Below are 22,146 nucleotides of genomic sequence, written 5' to 3' on the forward strand. Positions count from 1 at the left end.
TCTAAAGTGTGAGGCCACTGGCTCCAGCAGGAAGCTAGCCCTCCAACCAGCAGCACAGTTTAGATTAAAATTTCCTGCCCCACCCAGTTCTCAAATATCTTCCTTTCTCCCCAGGCAGTAAAGGAAATAAAAGGCATTAGTCTTGGAGGTGCAAAAAGACTCTACTGTGTGACCTTGTGCAATTATGCAACCTCTCTGAAATTCAGTGTTTGGAGTTTTCTTATTTAAAATGAATTTCATAATACCTTTCTTGGCTTTCCTTATGAGGTTGTGAAAATCCAAGGAGCTTGTGTACGTGAAGTGGTTTATAAACAGCAGGGAGGGATGCACAGGTAAGGAAAGTGATTATGGTGCTGTGATTATATCTTGCAGAGTTCTTTGACCTTGGTATGGTGGTTCTGTTCATGTCTTTAAAGAATGCAGATGAAGTGCAACAGAAAAAGTAGATTGAATAAGGGGCTATATGAAGTGAACTAACATTCAATGGACAGGAACTGACCACACCTTATCTCATTTAATCCATTCAAAAATCAAGTGAGAGGGAAGTAATTAGCTAAATGTTAAACCAGAGGTTTCTAGACTTTCTTAGTTCATGGTGCTTTTAGTGTGTCAGCATTCCTAGGCCAAAAGGAAAACCTAACCATTCTATGTATTATGTAGCCAGATTCAAACTATTTAATAGGTATTGATATCCTGACAACTTGGCTCCTATTGGTCCCTGCGTAGCTTCTCAGATTTTAGAATCAGGACACTGGCACCTCGGTTGTTGTTCCACGTTGATTTTCACACAGCACTAATATTTTATTACAAATAAAATCCTAGCTTCTCATTGATACGACATTGTTACAGGACAGGGATCCCAATCCAGACCCCAAGAGAGGGTTCTTGGATCTCACGCCAGAAAGAATTCAGGGTGAGTCCGCAGTACAAAGTAAAAGCAAGTTCATTAAGACAGTCCAGTGGTGAAAGTACAGCTACTCCATAGACAGCACAGGGCATTCCTGAAAGTGAGGAGGAACACGTCGACCCTAGGTACAAAACCCGTATATATGGGGAGATGTGCTCTGCTACAAGGGTTTGTGACAAAGGATTAATTTTCTTATTTGCTACATTTTGAAAGAATCAATATTATCTTTAAAGTAAAATTAGGAATGCCTTTATTGTCCGGATATCAGGGTATCTGGACACTCCCAAGTCTGGGTCTGTTTAGTAAACATTATTAATTTGTTCCCTTCACCGTAAACACCTAGAGGCTAGGAATGCCTAACCTTCTGAGAATGCACCCCAGTAAGACCCAGCCTCATTTTCCCAGCCCTCATTCAAAATGGAGTTGCTCTGGTGCAAATGCCTCTGACAACATCATCAAAAGGAATGCAGCAATTTCAGTTGTAACTAAACTCTCTCTAGCTAGTAGTGGGATAGTTCAGTTCACATTGTGTTGGACAGATGTTGTGCTTCCCTTAAACATTTAAAATATCTCAAAATGTCCCTGTGAGTTCCTCAGGGTGCCCCCAGGCGCCTCAGTGCACGGTTTGCGAACTGAGGTAGTAAACTAACGCTCAAAGGTTGGAAGAAACTTTCGATCATAGCTTTAAAACTTTAATAAGCCCCTAAGTGATCAGGGGTCTTGTTTTAATGTGGATTCTAATTCAGTAGGTCTGGGGTAGGACACCTGAGATGCTGTTTTTCTAACAAGCTCCTGAGCATGGAGGATGCTGCCAGCTCATGGACCAGCAAGGCTTTACAAGATCTAGTCAGGAGAGGTGGGGCAGGCAACATAACAATCCAGGTCTCCAAAGCTCTTTTCCACAACTATGCTACTTCCCATATAATAAACTGTAGAGAAAATTTAAAAACTCTATTAGTGGACGTTCCATTCCCATTTGGCATATAAGGAAGCTTGGAAGTGATCTCTCCCATCCTTGCAGTAAGAAAAAAAGCTGAACAAACTGAAAATCAACTCTTCATAGGACCACCACAGGATTGTGGCAACAGGTCAAGCTGCTGCCCTCCAAAATTAGAGAGACAAACAAGTAGATACAGAGAATCCCCGCTCAGAAGCAGAAACCTCCTGGAGACCAGGAAACAGTACATGTAATTGACAAATTGCACCTGGGAACAATGTTGAGCGTTACAACTGGCCTCCTGTACTTCCCGTGAGCGTTTCCTGGGGGAGCCAAACCAGGTTCTCACAATGAAGATTAGAGACAATCCCCCAGCATTTCTGAGAGGGGAAGGGGGAAAGTAGCCTTTCTTAAATACACCCAGAGCCTTCTCATTAACAATGCCCCTCAGGAGAAACTATTTAACCAGAGACTAACCTCTGGGGCCTGCCCCTGGAGCTTTCTCTCTCATTTCTCTTGCTGCGAACTTGCCAGATTCTTGTTGCCACTGGATCAACCAACTGTCTTAGTTTGCTAATTGTTACGTGACTGATGACCACAAATCTAGAAATTTTCAACAACAAAGATTTATATCACAGCGTGTAGGTCTGATGTTCAGTGGGCTCAGCTGATTTCTCTGAGTCTCTCAAGGCTGCAATCGCACTGGAAACAGGGTTTCGTCCCTTTCTGGAAGCTCTGGGGGAGACTATACCCGCAAAACCATGCAGGTTGTTGGCAGAACTGAGTTCCACTTGGCTGTATGAGGTTGTATGTTCCATAAGGTCCTCCTTTCTTGCTGACAGAGGCTGAAGATTGTTCTCATTCTAGAGGCTGCCCACATTTCTTGGCTCATGGCTCCCTTCTTCCCTCTTCAAAGCCAGCAACAATGGTCGGCTTTGAATTTCCTCTTGGATTTTCCTTCCCTACCACATCTCTAACTCTCTTCTCACTCTTCCACTTTTAAGAGCCCATGTGATTGCATTGCATCCACCTGGATAGTCCAGGATGCTCTCCCTATCCTAAGGTCTATTACCTTAATTTTATCTGCAAAATCTCCTTTGCCACGTGACATAACATATGCATGGGTTCCAGGAAGTAGGGTAATTATTTGGCCCATTATACTGACTATCAACAAAATCCAGGCAGGAGGTAGAGAAACACTGTTAAAAATGTTTAAGTAGTTTCAACTATGACCTACAAAAATGCCTGCTTTCATGCCAACAAAACTGGCTACATAATTTTCAGGGTACAGTGAATTGAAAAGTATTAAAATAAATACTATAAATATATATTTGTATATATGTGTTGTGTTTTAAAATTTTGTATTTTTAATGTTGCAGCTCCTTGGACATGGGGGATAGTCAAGAGGTGAGTGAGGACTCTCACAGGCCCCTAGGAGAATTGGTGTATGTGTCCCCTGGCTGCTGGGTTCCTCTGCTTTCTTGTCAGTTACTGGAACAACACAGCATGTTATAGCTTGGGACAGAGAAGCAGAGTCAGGCATCTCCCCTTCCCAGGGGCCAGCTGCCCTAAGCCATTGTGGATGGGTGGCTCCCAAGGTATTGCAGCTTCCATGTTGGGATACCCTAGATAACTAGATAGGGGGTGAATAAAAGGCTCATTCCTGCCAAGTCCCTTCCAACTGTGCTGTGGTGCTGGAAGCCCAGAGTGGAGGTGCACCCATGCCCTGCCTGCCGATGCCATGAAGCACATGTGTCCAGCCCAACTCCCTGCCTTGTCCAGGTACTGCCGGGCATGGAGGGTAGCAGCATTCACAAGTAGGAGGGTAAGGAACAGAAAGCCATGTGGGGCTTGGGGAGCCAGGGCATAGGACACAGGAAGCTGAGAGCTCATCCAGGGGAGACATGGAAGGTAGTAGCTGGAGGGACTGCATTTGAGCTGAGCCTTCAAGCCCCCAGCACATACTCCATGGTCCCATCGGATGTCATTACAAAACACAAATTCAAAGCTAAAATTATTAAGAGTTTCCATATGGAAGTCACAAAGCATTACACCCCATGCACAGGTCATTCTGAGCACACGGCCCTGTGTGACTGCACTGGTCACACAGCCACAAAGCCACCCTGCATGCCAGGATGAAGTCTCATCAGCACACGTAACTCCGTGGTTGCTCACAGCTGTCCTTCATCTGCTTAAGATCCTGTCCAGGAACTAAGCTCTGGAAAGGTTTTGAGCAGCCAGTCTTACTCCATCAACTCTGCTTCCCTTCAAATCAGCAATGTCCCTAGGGCCACTTCACGCTCAGCGAGCCATGGTGGCCCTTGTGCTTTCACACCAGACGCATGCCTTGGCCTAGAGAGCAGAACCACTGCCTGGCCAGCAGGAGACAAAGCCCCTTCCCTACAGTGCGCCTGTGGTGTTCCATTTCCACAAGGCAGGGATTAGTTCATGAGTATTAGTCGATTTTCATACTGCTCTAAAGAACTACCTGAGACTGGGTAACTTATGAAGAAGAGAGGTTTAATTGATTTACAGTGTCACAGGCTTAACAGGAAGCATGACTAGGAAGCCTCGGGAAACTTAGAATCATAGCGGAAGGTAAAGGTGAGCAAGAACGTCTTACCATGGCAGAGCAGGAGAGAGAGACAGTGATCGAAGCGGGGAGTGCAACACTTTTAAAATAACCAGATCTCGTGAGAACTCACTGTCATGAGAACAGCAAGGGGGAAGTCTGCCCCATGATTCAATCACCTCCCACCAGGCCCCTCCCTGACACGTGGGGATTACAATGCGAGATAAGATTTGGGTGGGGACACAGAGCCAAACCATATCACCATGCAAAGCACATACACTCAGCTGTTTTTAGGAGGAAATCAGTATGCATGAAATTGAATTTCATCCATGAAAGCAATTCAATTGAATGTCACAGTCCTCATAAGGTATTTATTTAGGGCAAGTCAAAGCTACTCAGTAGGGCATACAACAAATCAGGTTACTTCCTTGCTAAGAAGAGTTACCTCAACACCGCTGACACACTCCCATGCCAATAAGAACATGAGATGACTCAGTAAAAATTCAGCAATGCCTTGGTCTCGCTAAGTGTTCCTGTCAACCACCAGAATGTAGGCACCATAGTTCTTGTAGCAGGTTGGAAGCAGCAGAGGGTTCAATTAAAAAAGGGAATCATCCATGACTGATGACTAATAATGTGGCAGTAATTGTAACATTTAAAAAATTGCCATCTATAATAAAAAATGCCTTCTAGGAGAGTGGATCCTGGGAGAATGAAAGGCTTTTTGCTTCTGCCAGGTTCCTAAATGGACTTGGAGAAGCAGAGTGTGACCTGGAGCTAAACTTTGGTGGAAGAGACAGAAGAAACTGAAATTGGAAGAATTTGGTTTTGCTCACAAGAGGGGAGACAGCAAAGGTATTGGGCGAAAAGCTGGAGCCTGCATTATAGACAAATGCCAAGAGTTTTGTTTTTTTTTTTTTTGAAACAGGGATGTCCTGAATGCAATATTAAGTTGTGTCTGTTGCTATAGTAACAGGATGATATAGAAATACTGATTGAGATTCATTCTTGACCCCAGAGGTTACAAAATGGTACAGGGGATAACAATGGGTACGGGGCATTATAGAGAACAAAGTACCCAGATACTCCAGGCTCATGAAGGCTACCGGCATTGATATGGAATCTGTGTAGACAATGAGTTAGCCTAACAGGGTGACCAACTCTTGCCATCAGCAGTCACACCAAGATAGGTCTGTGGACAGTAAAGGATTAATCTTGTCCAAAGGAAAGGTGTGGCCCTTGCTAAACTCCTGGGAGTTAACCTCTGTGTCTTAGAAATGTTCTACCTGATAAGAGTAAGAGTATCTTTGTTTGTTTAGGAGTCTTGGGCCAGGTAGCATCAGCTTAACCTCTTAAGAGCTGGAGACTGAAGTCAGGCGCGTGGGCTGTCAGCCATGCCTACATGACTGGCCCCCAATAAAAACCTTGGATGCCAAGGCTTGGGTGAGCTGCCCTGGTTAGTAATGATCTATGCACGTTGCGGCATGTCATTCCCGGAAGAAGGAAGTGCTGCTCCCTGACTCCACTGGGAGAGGACAACCAGAAGCTCACGCCTGGTCTCTCATGGACTCTGCTCTGTACCCCTCTTCCTATTATAGGAGTTAAGAGATTATTTTAGGCAGATAGAGAGGAAAGGGGGTCCTTAGGAAGTTTTTGTTTCTTTTAAAGCAGCTCCAGAAACATTTCTTGTCTAGCAGAAAAGCCCTGGTTCTTAGAGCTGGACAGGCAGCCTTTGACATGTAAATACTGGCCGTTAGAAACTGGGTCCACCCAAACATGGCGATTCCCACCGTGGTCCTCTTGCCCTTGCGGCTACATGTGCCTGGCAACATGGCCGCCCCCACATATCCCCAGGTATGTAGAACATCATGGCGCCCTGTATTTGCATATTAAAAGGATAGGGTGGGAGGGCCGGTTGTTTCATGGGCTAGGTAAATAACATGCCTGGTCAAACCAATCCCCTAAGCCCTGTGGAAATCAGGCACCGCCTCCTCCAGCCTCCTCATATAAGCAACCACTTTTCTGCCACACGGGGTTTTCTCTTTGTTGGAATCCCCTGCCTCTGTGTCTGTACAGGAGAGCTTCTTCCTAACTTCTTTCTTGCCTATTAAGCTCTCCACTCCTTAAAACCACTGCATGTGTGTCCGTGTTGTTTTATCCAATTCGACTTGAGAGGAAGAACCCTGGTGTTCCTCCACTCATCGGAGCCGTATCATTTTCTCTGCTGATTTTAATCTGTGTCCCTCCATTGTAACAAATTGTAACTGTGAGTATAGCAACTCTTCTGAGTTCTGTGAATCCTTCGAGAGAATCATGGAAGCTGACGGTGGTCTTGGGGACCCCCTGAACTGCAGCCTATCTCTTCTTCCCACCGGATGAGCTCCGAGGAAAGAAAGGGTGGGGAGAACAGAGCAGCCCCACCCCTCTTGGTTTCACAGGCCCAGATCGTGGGACACTGCCCTTCCCTGAAAGGAATGATACTGAATATAACAGTGATGTTTCAAAAATATTTAAGGTGATGGATATCCCAATTACACTGCTTTGATCTTTACAAATTATATGAATGTGTTAAATTGTCACATATACTTCAAAAATGTGTACATTATGTGTCAATAAAAAATTAACAAATTTTTATAACAAAAATCAGGCTGCTATAGTGAAAGTGGCTGGAAAGTAAGTTAGCCTGAGCTGTGGGGAGAGCCGGCCTGATGCCTTCACCCGGCCCAGTGGAAGGAGACACTGAAAACAAGTTTCTTTTGGTGCCTTACCATTTGAGATGCCTCAGTGAAGTCCAGCACATTACAATATGAATCTGTTTGCTACTCACCAAATGACTTGTGTGTTACTAGTTTATTATTATTCATTTAATTATTATTTCTGGTGGGAGTCAAGAGGGTTGAACCAGCATGTGACTAGACAGTATAAACCAGAAGCAGCACATGTGGGACCAAAAGGATCCCTAGACTGTGCTAACTGGGCAGAGGCAGAACCCAGAGCTATCTCAGGCTAGTAGTGAGATAGTTCAGTTCACATTGTGTTGGGCAGATACTGCTGTGTTTCCCTTAAACATTTAAAATATCTCAAAATGCCCCAGGCACCTCAGTGCAGTTTGGGAACTGCGGTAGTAAACTAACGCTCAAAGGTTGGAAGTAGCTTTCAATCATAGCTTTAAAACTTTAATAAGCACTTGAGTGATCAGGGGTCTTGTTTTAATGTGGATTCTAATTCAGTAGGTCTGGGGTAGGACACCCGAGATGCTGTTTTTCTAACAAGCTCCTGAGCATGGAGGATGCTGCCAGTTCATGGACCAGCAAGGCTTTATAAGATCTAGTCAGGAGAGGTGGGGCGGGTAACATAACAATTAAGGTCTCCAAAGCTCTTTTCCACAGCTATGCTCTTCCCATATAATAAACTGTAGAGAAAATTTAAAAATTCTATTAGTGGACTTTCAGTTCCCATTTGGCATATAAAGAAGCTTGGAAGTGATCTCTCCCATCCTTGCAGTAAGAAAAAAAGCTGAACAAACTGAAAATCAGCCCTTCATAGGACCACCACAGGATTGAGGCAACAGAACAAGCTGCTGCCCTTCAAAATTAGAGAGGCGAACAGTTAGATACAGAGAATCTCAACTTACCGGAAGAGGGGCTCAGAAGCAGAAACCTCCTGGCGACCAGGAAAGGTTAACGTGTAATTGACAAATTGTAGCTGGGAACAATGTTGAGCGTTACAACTGGCCTCCTGTACTTCCCCTGAGCGTTTCCTGGGGGAGCCAAACCAGGTTCTCACAATGAAGATTAGAGACAATCCCCCAGCATTTCTGAGAGGGGAAGGGGAAAAGTAGCCTTTCTTAAATACACCCAGAGCCTTCTTGTCTTCTTAACATTACTCCTCAGGAGAAACTATTTAAGGAGAGCTAGAAACTATTTAACTGGAACTAGAGGGAATGGGTGTGAGACCACAGGCACCCTGGGACTTAGCAAAGATCTCAGAGCAGGCTTGGACTTTCTTCCCCAGTCTGCAGAGCAGGGCAGGGTGGCCCTGGCTATATTTGAGCTGCATAAAGATTACCCTCTTTATAAATGGGAGACAAGTGGGAGAGAGTCATCTCCTTGGCTTCTAAAACCAAAGAGGTAGGATAAGGGCATAAATTCCCCAAGTGGGTCATGGGATGGGATGGTGGTAACAGGGGCCACGGCTTCAGGCCTTTGGGTCCCAGGCCCACGTATTCCACCTAAGGGGGATGCAGCACCACACAAACACCTTTGCTTGGAATGTGCCCTGGGCCCTGGAGGAAGGCACCCCATCTTCACATGGTGTCACCTCTGAGCTGGAACTTCAGCAGAGGTTTTGAAAGCCATTCCATTGCTTTGTCAGCTGGCAGCTGAGGAATAATGTGGTTTGCGCTCTGACACATGGATCTTCTGATAATGTGCCCACCTCCCTTGCTGCAAAGTCGTCTGATAATAGTGCTGTCTGCGGCCCTGTGGCAGAAAACACAAATCCATACCTGGAATATGTGTATTCTGTCAAGATGAATCTCTGTTCCCACAGGGTGCTAAGGGCTTCATATAACTTGCCACCACATGGCTGGTTGGTCTCATCAAAGGGTGGTGCCATACTGGGGACTGAGCACTGGTTTCTCATCTGGGCAGGTTGGGTGTTTGGAGGTGGCAGAGTTCAGCCTGGGCGGGTGGGAGGGCACACTGTTGGGCTCATGCACAACTTCTGTATGCTACAACAGCTCCTCCATTCACGAATCTGCAGCACCTGCCCAGGGATGCCAAGACAGAGGCTGGCTAACAACAGCTGGTGGTCATTTTCTCTATATGTGAATGTGTAATATAAACAAAAACTTCCCAAGGACCCCTTTTGTTGTTTAGTGTCTCACCTTTAATGGCTCCTCTCTGGTGAGTATGAGTGTGTAATATAAAGATAGTCACACTTTGTGCCAAGTTCCACGTGTCTACCCATATCCTTCTATCTTGCTGTCCCCATTGTTCCAACCTTTCTCCTTCCAGGCCCCTCACCAGCCAGCCATTTGTTACTGCCATGAATGCAAGATACTGTTTATTTTGGGCCCGTCTTCTTTGCACATAAAGTGGAAAACCAAGTGCACTTCTTAAAGGGTTTCCCACAAGGGGGATTTTTCATCACCACTGTCCTTCAAGGCCACCCGTGAATGGGGCCGTGATGCCATAGATGTCCATTTTCAGCTTGCTCTCACATACCAACCTGGCCCATTCGTGAAAACAGCTCGGACTTTTTCCTCTTCTGCCAGCTGGTCAGAGGGAGAGGCAGTGAGGTGAAGTGGTGGGGGATGTGAGAGTTGGGCTACCTGCTCTTTTGGCTTGTTTGGGCATTCAACCTGCTCATGCACCATTGCATGAGTATCTCCTTCCACCTCAGGATGAATTCCTGCGGGCTTCACCGTACATTATGCTTGGTGGGTTGGACAGAACCCAGCTCTTGATGGCCTGCTCTGGTCACATAACAGGGCATCCTATGTGCCCCTTCTGAACCAAGCCTCAGTAGCACACCAGGAGCTGTTTATTAAAGAGCATTTAATTCTCTGCTGAAAATGTCATGGCCATACTCCAGAACCTTGGGGATCTAAGTTTGGCTCTCTCATTGGAGCTCACTGTTAACACCACACAGCATATTTTCCCACCATGGAAATCATAGGCTGTGGTGAGTGCTGCAGTCCCAACAACAGAGCTATTTACAGTGCAGAAGCCGGAATCTCTACAGAGTTCCTTCCTGCTTTGAACCTCCCTCCAAGCTGGCATCTGTTTGTGTTCTCCGTGACATACTTTGGAGCAGTAACCATAGTTATGGAAGCTGTTATCTCCAGAACTCCAAGGGTCCAACCAGGGTTCTTCCTAGTGATTAGAGGTTCAACATGCAATAATACATTCTTTATTTTGGAGAGGAAGTTCTAGAAATCCCAGACCAATGGGCCTTTAATATTTTTCTCATGTGGTGGACCTGAGTCTTCCTAGCAAAGGTGCCATATCTGGTCCAGTCCCTGCAACTGGGGCTACTATTTGGTTGAGTTTGCAGCATCCCACTGTTATCTTCTCGATTTGTTTGTTTGTTGTAGGGACCAGAACTGGTAAATTAGGTAAAAACTGCACCTTTCAAATTTTTAAGAGTGGCTATAATTTCTACAATTTTCCCCAGGATGTGAAATTATCTCGGCCAGGGTTGGGTATAGTTTTAGATGTTTCTGTTGGTTTTCCCCAGTGCAATAACTCTTATCACAGAGGCCAAAGCACCAACGTGGGACTTGTGCTCGTTATTAAGAATGGTGATTCCACTGTGCATCCATAAAAAGGAATGAGATCATGTCCCTTGCAGGGATATGGATGAAGCTGGAATCCATCATCCTCAGCAAACTAACACAGGAACAGAAAACCAAACACCACATGTTCTCACTCATAAGTGGGAGTTGAACAATAAGGGCACATAGACACAGGGAGGGGAACGACACACCAGAGCGGTGGGAGGTGAGACGAGGGAGAGCATTAGGGCAAATAGCTAATGCATGTGGGGCTTAAAAACTAGATGATGGGTTGATAGGTGCAGCAAACTACCATGGCACACATATACCTATGTAATAAACCTACACATTTTGCACTTGTATCCCAGAACTTAAAGTTAAAAAAAAAAAAAAGGATAGTGATTCCAATCACATATTCAACACTGAGGAAAATGGCTGGCTACCCGGTGGGCCCACAGACCCAGTGGATCTACTGGAGCCAGTCCTGGGCCAGGACTCCATTGGTTACCTGCTCCCCATATCCTGCCTCTAACTGGGGGCTCAGGATGAAGCTCTGGAGCTTTGCCTCTCAGTGTCAACTTGGACCCTGCATGTACCAGTCCTTGACATGTTTGGGTCTTCCCCTGCCCCCAGTGCATGTTTACCTGAGTAAATGGTAGTAAATCTCTTTGAGGAAAGACTGTGGAATCATTATCATGTGTGCTTGACTTCTTGTCACAGGGTCTTCACCCTGGGAACTCAGCCTCTCTGTCAGTTAGTGGGATCTGACTTTGAAAACTTGTTTGGGTCTAGCAACTGGGTAAAGGATGAGGGCCTTTTCACTGGGACAACTGCCATCTTTGATTTTGTTTGATTGTACATGTTGGTCAGTACCTTTGACAGCTGTCCATTCATTCTGTCCCTAGGGTTACTGTGTCCTGTCACCCATCTCCATTAATGTTCAGACTCTGCTGTCACTGTATTAGTAACCACCTGGCTTTTGTGACAATTGACCACAACCACCTTCTCCATTGTTTGGGGCACCTGTTGGCCTCACTGTTGTCTGTGAATTCAGTTTTGTGATGTTCTATTTTATCATCATCCCTTGGCTATGGAGGATGGTCCCAACGGTAGTGCATTCTTCATCGCTTTGGTGAAAGGTGTGTTCTTTAGGCCCTCCTCCAGAGCAGTCTTCCGGGGGGTTTTCTGGGCTAATAGTGGACCCACTGCAGCATGCACAGGGTGATGCTTCTACATGCCAAGAAGCGCCAGAGATTGCCAGCAAACCACCACAAATCTCAGTTCGTGTTCCAGGGTTGCTGTCACAAACTACCACAAACTAGGTGCCTCAAACAACAGAAATGTATCATCTCACAACTCTGGAGGCTAAAAGTCTGAGATGAAAGTGTCAGAGGCCTGGCTCCTTCTAGAGCTCTGAGTGAAGGGTTTGTTCTGGGCCATTCTCCTTGGCCTGTGGATGGTGGTCTTCTCCCTGTGTCTTCACAGCATCGTCCGTCTATGCATCTCTCTTCGAATTTTCCCTTCTTTTTCTTTCTTTTGAGACAGAGTCTCACTCTGTCACCCAGACTAGAGTACAGTGGCCCGATCTCAGCTCACTGCAAGCTCCACCTCCTGGGTTCACGCTATTCTCCTGCCTCAGTCTCCCGAGTAGCTGGGATTACAGGCGCCCGCCACCACACCTGGCTAATTTTTTGTATTTTTGGTAGAGACGGGGTTTCACCATGTTAGCCAGGATGTTCTTGATCTCCTGACATCGTGATTTGCCCTCCTCAGCCTCCCAAAGTGCTGGGATTACAGGCATGAGCCACTGCGCCTGGCCAAATTTTCCCTTCTTAAAAGGACACGGGTCATATTGGATTAGGAACCCTACTCAGCTCCAGGATGACCTCACCTTTAGTTCACTAATTACATCTGCAAAGGCCGTGTTTCCAAATAAGATCACATTCTGAGGTGCTGAGGGTTAGGACCTCAACATATGGATTTTGGATGACACAATTCATACATAGCAATATGTGTGGTAGCAACAATTATTAAACACCCTTTATAAATTCATAACTTCAAAAGAAGAGCTCCTGAATCCCAGTTTTGGGATGCAGGGAATATTACCCCGGTGGCAATGGCTCACATACCCCCGCATTCTTTACTATAGGACACACGGGCAAGCCTCCAGCTTCTTGGAGGATGGACCCGTGCGGGTGACATCTGCAAATATAACATGAAGTACAGGCAAGACAAGAGCAGGAAATGATTAAGGAATATTGACGAACTGTGATTTTTTCTAGTATTTTAAAAAGATGCTTTCTTAAACGTGTCTTCATTTTATATTCCCTTAGATATGTTACCTCAAGCACAAAAATGTGGAAAACTACTGCACTAACAACAATCTGATGAAAAGGTTGGACGGTTGGCTTCCCTCAGCTGATTTGTGGTCACTACTGGGCTCTCGTTGTCTTCTTAAAGTCTCACTTTAGCTCCTGCCAATCAGACATCCTCGAAGCCCAGTGCCGGGCAGTTTGGATCTGAGTCAAGCAGTAATCATAGCGGTTGGGCTTGGTCTGGATTCTCTGAATGAAACTTTTGCAGATGAGCCTTTTTCAGCAGTGGCTGGGCACCCTTGCGAGATGAGAACCACCAGATGGCGCTCAATGCTCAATAAGAAAAGAGCCTGGCGTGTCCTTCAGACCCTGAGGGCATGATACTCTTGGGGACCCACAAAAGTGTTTTCATTTATTTTAAAATCAGAAGAAAAAAAGTGAATATAATATTCCTGGATTCGATTCACCTTTCTACTAATGCAATCATTAAATATACTTTCATACATACACTTTTAAAAATTTGTGTGTGTGTGTGTGTGTGTGTGTGTGTGTGTGTGTACAGAAGAAGGGGCTCAGGGAGCCAAAGTGCCTAGGGCCCAGGAAAGTCATACTGAGGACCTGGCCTGGTGGTTTTTCTGTATCATATGTGGGACGTGGATCAAAGGTGTCAGTGAATTTCATGTCAGGTCCAGGCGTGTCTCTTTTTGCGGACATCTTTCAATTGCATGCATTCATGTGTTTGTTTAACTCAATAGGTCCCTTCTCAGTTACATGTCCTTTTTCTGTTTGTTCATTTTTGGTTTTGTTTTTTGAGACAGGGTATCTCTCTGTTGCCCAGGCTGGAGTGCAGTGCTGTGATCTCGGCTCACTGCAACCTCTGCCTCCCAGGCTCAGGTGATCCACCTCAGCCTCCCAAGTAGCTGGGACTACAGGCATGCACCACCACACCCAGCTAATTGGGAGGTTTAGGTGGTTTTTGTGGCGTCGTGGTTTTTTCATGTTGCCCAGGCTGGTCTCCAACTCGTGAGCTCAAGCGATCCGCCCACTTTGTCCTCCCAAATTGTTGGGATTACAGGCGTGAGCCACTGCTCCCGGCCCCACATGTCCTTTTGATTCTGCTTCCTAAATGTCTCTCCAGTCTATCACCTTCTCTGTAAATCCACCGTGGCCACCTTCATTCAGGCCACTGGTACCTTTCTCTTGGACTTTTACAATAGCTTCCTGTTGGGTATTTTGTTTCCAGTCTTGTCTCCTATATATATATCCAAGGCAATCTTCTAAAAATCAAATCTGCTCATGTCAGTTTTTTGCTTTAAAACTTTCTGTGACTCGGCTGGGCATGGTGGCTCACGCCTGTAATCCCAGCACTTTGGGAGGCCGAGGTGGGCAGATCACGAGGTCAGGAGATCGAGACTATCCTGGCTAACATGGTGAAACTCTGTCTCTACTAAAAATACAAAAAATTAGCTGGGCGTGATGGCCGGCGCCTGTAGTCCCAGCTACTCGGGAGGCTGAGGCAGGAGAATGGCGTGAATCCCGGAGGCGGAGCTTGCAGTGAGCTGAGATGGCGCTACTGCACTCCAGCCTGGGCGACAGAGTGAGACTCCGTCTCAAAAAAATAAATAAACAAACAAACAAATAAATAAATACATAAAAATAAAACTTTCTGTGACTCTTTGCTGCCTAAAGTGCCTGTTTCTGAGGTAGGGTGTGTGTCCTCGAGGAGGCAGGTAAGGTAATTCATGGCAGCATAGAAGAAAGACAGAACTCTTGTTTGTATTTACCTTTAATCTGATCCTTGAAACACTTGTATTTTTTGTATGCTTTATTTATTTACACAATACATGTATATTATTCATAAATATAACATGTATTGGGAAAGGTATGGGATACCTTTCTTTTTTTCTTCACCAAAAGGATGCATCATCAAAAGTGTTTGGAGACCTTAAAAATGATGTCCAAATTTGTTAGAATTACAGTAGGTCTTCCTGATATGAATCAGATTTACCTTTGAGATCTTACCTGCTTAGTTCTAGCCACACAGGACACCCCAGGCTGCAAGCTCTTAAGCTTTCATGCATTTATGAACATTCCATACACAGAATACACCTCCCCAATCATCATTCCTCACCTAATCAACTCCAACTCCTCCTTCACCATCCAGCTCCCTGGGATCTTCTCAGAGTTCCCCTCTCCTGTGTGCTGCCTTAGCTGCCTTAGCGTAGGTTGGTGCACAAGTCATTGAGGTTTTAGACCGTGAATTTTAAATCATTAGAACTAGACTCAAACACATCTTCATTAATCAAAGTAGGAACCATTGCAATCAACACATTTTTGTTAGCGATTAATAAGTCTGTTTTTTCCTGTAGTGTAAAAATCTGTGCTTCGGGATTCGACGAACTCTTGGAACCCATTTTCTGCATCCTGTTGGTTGGGGAAGCATTTTCCCTGCAAAAAGTTATCGAGATGCTTGAAGAAGTGGTAGTCAGTTGACGAGAGGTCAGGTGAATGTGGCAGATGAGGCAAAACTTTGTAGCCCATTTTGTTCAACTTTTGAAGCTTTGGTTGTGCATTGTCGTGAAGAAGAATTGGGTCATTTCTGTTGACCAATGCTGGCGCAGGCGTTGCAGTTTTTGGTGCATCTCATCAATTTGCTGAGCATACTTTTCAGATGTAATGGTTTCACCGGGATTCAGAAAGCTGCAGTGGATCAGACCGGCAGCAGACCACCAAACAGTGACCATAACCTTTTTTGATGCAGGTTTGGCTTTGGGAAGTGCTTTGAAGCTTCTTGTCAGTCCAGTCACTGAGCTGGTCATCACCAATTGTATAAAAGCCACTTTTTGTTGCGTGTGGCAATCCAATTGAGAAATGGTTCACCGTTGCATTGAATAAGAGAAGACACTTCAAAATGATGATTATCTTGATTTTTGATCAGCTCATGAGGCACCCACTTATTGGGCTTTGTCACCGTTCCAATTTGCCTCAAATGCTGATGTTGAGTTCTGCAGCAACTTCTTGTGTAACTGTAAGAGGATCAGCTTTGATAATTGCTCTCAGTTTGTCATTGTCAACTTCCAATGGCCCACCACCACGCTCCTCATCTTCAATTCTTTCGTCTTCCTGAATTGCCACTGCACTGTACATTCGTTAGCAGTTCCTGGGCCACATGTGTTACTGATGTTATGAGTTGTCTCTGCTGTTTTACGACCCATTTTGAACTCGAGTAAGAAAATCACTTGAATTTGCTTTATGTCTAACATCATTTCTGTAGTCTAAAATACACATAAAATAAACAGCAAGTAATAAGTCATTAGCAAACAAACGTAAAGTGAGAAATGCCCATTAAAATGAAGTAGAACATAACCACATTTATTTAAGAATGTATTCCAGTATTAAACAGCAAATTCCAACAATCCAAAAACTGCAGTTACTTTGCACTCACCTATTTGTTTCATTTTATTTTTCCTTTACCATGTTGTGAGGAGCATGTTTGTGTGTGACTACATTTATAGAGCAGCTGTTAGATGCAGGGCACAGTGTGAGTCATTTCTATATATCATTTCAATTCATCTGTCCTCTAAGTGACCAACTCATCTTGATATGCCTGGGATCTTCTAGGTTTTAGCACTGGAAGTTCTGTGTCCCAGGAAACCCTTCAGTCTCAGGCAAACCAGGACGAGTGGTCAACCTATAAAATAATCCATCCTGCAGATGAGAAAGTCAAGGCTCAGAGAAGTTATAAAAACTTAGCTGAGCTCATGAAGCTAATTAGGGGTGGGACCTGGCTGTGAACCTCAGAAAACCCGTGCTCTGTCCATCATGTTGTCATGCTGCCTGTTCATGGGCAGGGACTGGTCTCATTTCACTTTGTATCTTCATGCCTGCTGTGATCCCTGGCATATCTGATGAATGCATGCATGAGTTCACCAATACATAATCAAACATTTATTACATAGCGACCCTGTGCACTAATTAAGCCATGCCTCCTCCCATCCTGTGATTCTGCATAGTCACAGAATGTTAGAAAATCCAACTCAGCGGTGATGACTTGCCCAAGGTCACAGTGCCAGAAAGATGGTAGAGTGAGAGCAGAACCCATGTTTCCTGACTCATACTGCAGGGATCATTCTTTTCTTTTTTCTTTGTTTTTTGGAGATGGAGTGTCACTCAGTCACCCAGGCTGGAGTGCAGTGGAGCGATCCCAGCTCACTGCAGCTCCGCCTCCCGGGTTCACGCCATTCTCCTGCCTCAGCCTCCCGAGTAGCTGGGACTATAAGCGTCCGCCACCATGTGCGGCTAATTTTTTGTATTTTTAGTAAAGACGGGGTTTCACCGTGTTAGCCAGGTAGTATCGATCTCCTGACCTCGTGATCTGCCCGCCTCAGCCTCCCAAAGTGCTGGGATTACAGGCATGAGTCACCGCACCTGGCTGGGATCTTTTAATTAGAGCTCTACATGAGATAAACTGAGGGGCAGAGGAAATAATGAGAGAAGACTGAGCTCTTTTCAGCATCTAACTGAAGACACTAAAGCAGCTCTGAAATGCCAGCATTTGTACTGTTTAAAAAACACGAAGATTGGGAACTTATTTTCTTAAAAGGAAAGAAGAGTAACACTGTCAAAAAGGAGTGTTTTCCACATTGGGAGGGCTTTGTACAGAAGCAAGAAATGGAGGAACTGCCACATTTGGCACCCAAGAGGATGCCTTTTTTTTTTTTTACTGTGTGAATCCTCCCCACTCCCACCTCAGCCCACCCCGCAACAGTCAAGCTTTGGGTCCAAACCAATCTGGCATCTTTAAAATGGAAGCACTGTTTGGAGACAAAGTGACCAGGCACTGCCGGCCAGAGAAGGGACAATGCCCCACACCCACGGCCTGCCTGCTCTGAAATGCCTATTTATCTCCATTTTTATCGACATCTCTTGGCTTCCAGGCCCTGTTTGTGCTTTGTCCTTGGTCCTTATTGACCTATTGGATTCGGAGGGGAAGCTCAGCCGCAGGCAAAAGGGTATTTTTAATCCACAGTGGAAAACATGGGTTCCTCTAGCACCACTGGCAGCTCCCAGCATCTTGACCCTGACCTTTTCAGCAGCATGTGGCCACACACTCTACCCAGGCCAAAGAACAAAAGGGCCCCAGGGCACACATTGGGGCCAAGAAAAGGAACCGAATGATGGAATGTTGCTGACTTTTCCGTCTGAATCTGCCTTCGAGACTCTTGCATGGGAAAAAAGGGTGGAGAAGGGGCGGAAACAAAGCTTAGTCTTTGTCTGATTCAGTCTTTGCACTCCCCCTGCCCCCTCCTCTGGCGGGCCATGGAGGCCACACCTGGCACACCTGGGCATGTTCAAGATGCTTATAAAGGGCTGGGGAAGCAGGGCTGCTCAGTCATTGTGAGAATCTGGGAAATTCTCAGTCCTCATGGGTTCTGTGAGCAGCCAAGGTGATCAGCCCTGGCAGGATGGTCAGGGTGGCAGTGAAGAGGCTTGACTGATTGACAGGTGAGCAGAGGATGGGACTCTCGGCAGCCCTCATCAGTGAGTGTTGCTTCTGAGCACAGCTCGGCTAATGTCCCATGCTGTTCCAGAGCCTCGAGGAAGAATGGGCTGATGGTGGTCCCAGGCTTCCTAGACCAAGTGAAGCTGGCACAGACCTCTGGCGTGGCTGACTCGGAACCTGTTCTGGGAACGTGAACTTGGATTCACCTTAGCAGTAAGTGCTCAGGAATGTGCTGGAATTGCTGCCAGTTCCTGGGACAGGCAGACCCCAGAACACTGGAAGAGATCTGAAGGGACCTCCCTGCCACCCCTACCAGGGACCTCCCTGGCACCCCCACCAGCTCCATGGGCTCCACACTCAATCAAGCAGGTCGTTGGTTATCTCCACCCTCACGCGGCCTGGAAGCCCAGCAGGCAGGGTTTGCTCTGTGATGTGACAATGCTGTTGAGTCTCCTGTCACTCACCGCAGCACCTCTGGGTAGTGAACGGCGTGTTTCCTGGGTCCATGACAGTTACCATAGCTCTTCCAGGACCACACAAGTACCTGCCTTTTTCTGGTTTTGTGATGAACATAAATGTAAAGAAGGCAGCCTGTGCTTGAGGGGACATTTAGTGTATTGGGAGGTGGGGAGGAGGCCAACTAGTCCAGAGGCTCTGACTTGGTTGGAGAGGGGTAATGCCAGGGGTTAGGAGGGTGCTTCGTTGGGGGGAATCCTGTGTAGGCTAGAGGGGCCAGTGCAGGTTTCCTGGAAGTGCCGAGACGTGGGGCATGAAGAAGAGTTACTTATGTGAGGAGGAGAGAGGAGATCCAGACCAGAAAGTCCACATCCACTACACCATAAGCGCCACCGGTTCTGGAACCACACTCCCTGGACTGGCTCTGGAATGTATCCCCGTGTTTAGCACAGCGCCTCCTAGTGCTCCCAAGTCCTCGCTTGATACTTGGCTGTTGAACAAATAAGCTCAAAGGCTTGGAGGTGAGTGCCTGAATGTTTTAGCTGGACTGGAGTGGAGCTTAGGAATGTGTCCCCTGGGGTGTGGGGCAGGCACAGGGAGCAGAAGTCGGAGGTGAGTCTGGGGAAGGACAATGGCTGGGAAGTCGCTTTTGGGCACTTGTACTTTCTCCTGAGGGCCAGGGGTCGGGGTGGGGGGAGACTGGAGAACTGCTTCTCCATCCTTTCCCTGTCCTCACTTTCTTCATTTCCTTAGGAGCCAACAGACCTGTGCAAACCTCAGCTTTACCCAGTTAGCTCCTTTTCACAACTTCTTGATTTCTGTATTTTTTAAAAAACAAGGCTGCATTATATCATAGGAGAACAATAACCCACTGGGCCATGTCCTGGTAAGGCAGAGCTGCAAAGCTATGGCCTCATCACTGTAGACACAAGCTTCCAACAGTGCCCCATTGTAGTATTTGATTTAACTCGGCCAGTCAAGAACATGCATTTCTGACTTAAATTCCGCACAGCATCACCATATCCCCAGCAGATGTCGCTAATGTCTCACATTGTGGTCATGCCAGCAGCACGCATCTCAGTCAACAAATATTTATTAAGCAGCGAATGTGCATTGTGCGCCAGGCTGAGCACTTTGTAGATAAAAGTTCCTGGGGCATGACCCAGGACATGAAGAAAAGTTAACCTAAGTGAGGAGGAGAGAGGAAATCCAGGTCAGTTTTTGATGACAGAGGAAGGTAACATAAAAAATAATGGACTGTCTGAAAAGTTCTTTCCCATTGAGGTACAAGTTTGTTTCTGGTTATGCAATGTGAAATTGGAATTGAATGTCTGGGACCACCTCGAAGCTTGTTTCAAAGGCCTATTGCTACATGTCCTTTAGACAGATTTTATTTCAGCTTGGCTAATTGAATCTCTAATGACAGAAGTGTAATTCATATTTCTGTATTTCTTCTGGGAAGGAAAGCCCGAATGAGAAGGCAGCACTAAACAAAACTGTGAAGTCAAAGTTGAAAGTATGGTTGCTAGAGGAAGACTGTCGAGAGCCCCATGAGGTGGTTTCCCCCTGAGATGGCTTGTTTCCCAAGGGGGTGGTGTCTATTTGGTTGGACTTGAAGAAGTTCTATGCGTCGAAGTTGCTCCAAATGGCTGTGCTGAGAATGCTTGGAGCTTGGGCCTGGAGATTTGAAGCATCAATATTTAGCAAGTATTCATCCAGCACAACACAGCTCATAGAACGGCTGTGATTCTGGTGAAATCCCAGATGCGGATGATGTAGAAGGGCCCCTAAATCAAGCATACAAGTCAGACTTGGTGCAAAGAGACTATTGTTAGTTCCAATCCATGTCTATCTAATGGACATCTCAAACCAAATATGTCCTGAACTGAGTTCCTGCTATTCTCCTTCAAACCTGCCATCTCCAAGGTCTTTTTCATTCCAGTTAGTTGCAATTCCATGGTTTCAGTTGATCAAACCAAAAATCTTGTGGTCAACTCTTAACTGTTCTCTTTCTCCATAACTAATTTATCAGCAAACGATATCAGATGTATCTTCCTAAATATATCCAGAATTACTCTGTGTCATATCACCCCATGCCACCGCCTTGTGGAAGTCACCATTGTATTTGCTTGTATTATTGCAATAAGCTCACTGATTTCCCTACTTCCACCTTTGCCCCTATTTGTTCTGAAATTCAGTAGCCAGAGTGGTCACGTCCTTCTCTGCTTAAAATCTTCCAGTGGTTCTCATCTGACTTAAGGTAAACATCAAGGCTCCACATGATCTGGCCCCAGTTATCTCTGACCTCCTTTACTTCTCTTCCTTTCCTGACTGGCCCCAGCCGCACTAGGGTCCTCACTGGTCCCTGAACTCCAAGGGGCACGCTCGACACCTTTGCACTTGGTGTTCCCTCTGCCCAGAATGCTTTTTCCCCAGGGATTTCATGGGTGGGTCCCTCACTTCCTTCAGGTCTTCCCAGCAAAGCTACATGAGTTTCTCAGGGCTACTGTAACAAAATACCACAAGCTGGGTGGCTCAAACAACAGAAATGTATTGCTTCACAGTTTTGGAGGCTGGAAGTCTAAGATCAAGGTGCTGGCAGTGTCTGTTGCTTTTGAGGGCTGTGAAGGAAAGGTCTGCTCCAGGTACTCCCCTCCATCCCCTGCCCCCAACATGAGTGGCCACCTTCATGCTCACATGGGTGTTCTCCCTGCCTGTGTCTGTCTCCAGATTTCCCTGTTAGGAGAACACCAGTCACATTGGATTCAGGCCCACCCTAAAACCTCATTTTCAGTTGATTACCTCTGTGAAGACCCTATCTCAAAAAAGGTAATATTCTGAGATATTAGAGATTAGGATTTTAAATATTAAATTCTAGGGGGACACAGTTCAACTCATAACAAAGACCTTCCCTGGTTGCCCTACTTAAAATCCCACCCAGTTAGGGAGCCTGGCACTCCCTAACTCCCTTCCCTGCCTTAGCTTTTTTTCTCTTGAGAACGTTATTACCATCTAATGTGCTGCTACGTGTTACCTACCTGTTTTGTTTATGGCCTATCTTTCTTTTCCCTTGGATCAAAGCTCCATGAAGAAGAGGTCTTTGCTGGGTGTGGTGGCTCACGCTTGTAATCCCAGCACTTTGGGAGGCCAAGGAGGGCAGATTATGAGGTCAGGAG

At 45.9% G+C, this 22,146-nt stretch overlaps 1 long non-coding RNA gene across 1 annotated transcript; it reads right to left on the reverse strand.

Moving 5' to 3' along the window:
* Positions 1 to 20,047: 20,047 nt before the first annotated feature.
* On the reverse strand, positions 20,048 to 22,146 carry LOC108585052. The gene is made up of 2 exons (XR_001900881.3): positions 22,009 to 22,146; positions 20,048 to 20,757 (listed from the first exon to the last, which is right to left on the reverse strand). It is a non-coding gene; the product is annotated as an uncharacterized LOC108585052 (long non-coding RNA).

This window comes from Papio anubis, chromosome 4 (assembly GCF_008728515.1).
Source record: "Papio anubis isolate 15944 chromosome 4, Panubis1.0, whole genome shotgun sequence".
Lineage (NCBI taxonomy): Eukaryota > Metazoa > Chordata > Mammalia > Primates > Cercopithecidae > Papio > Papio anubis.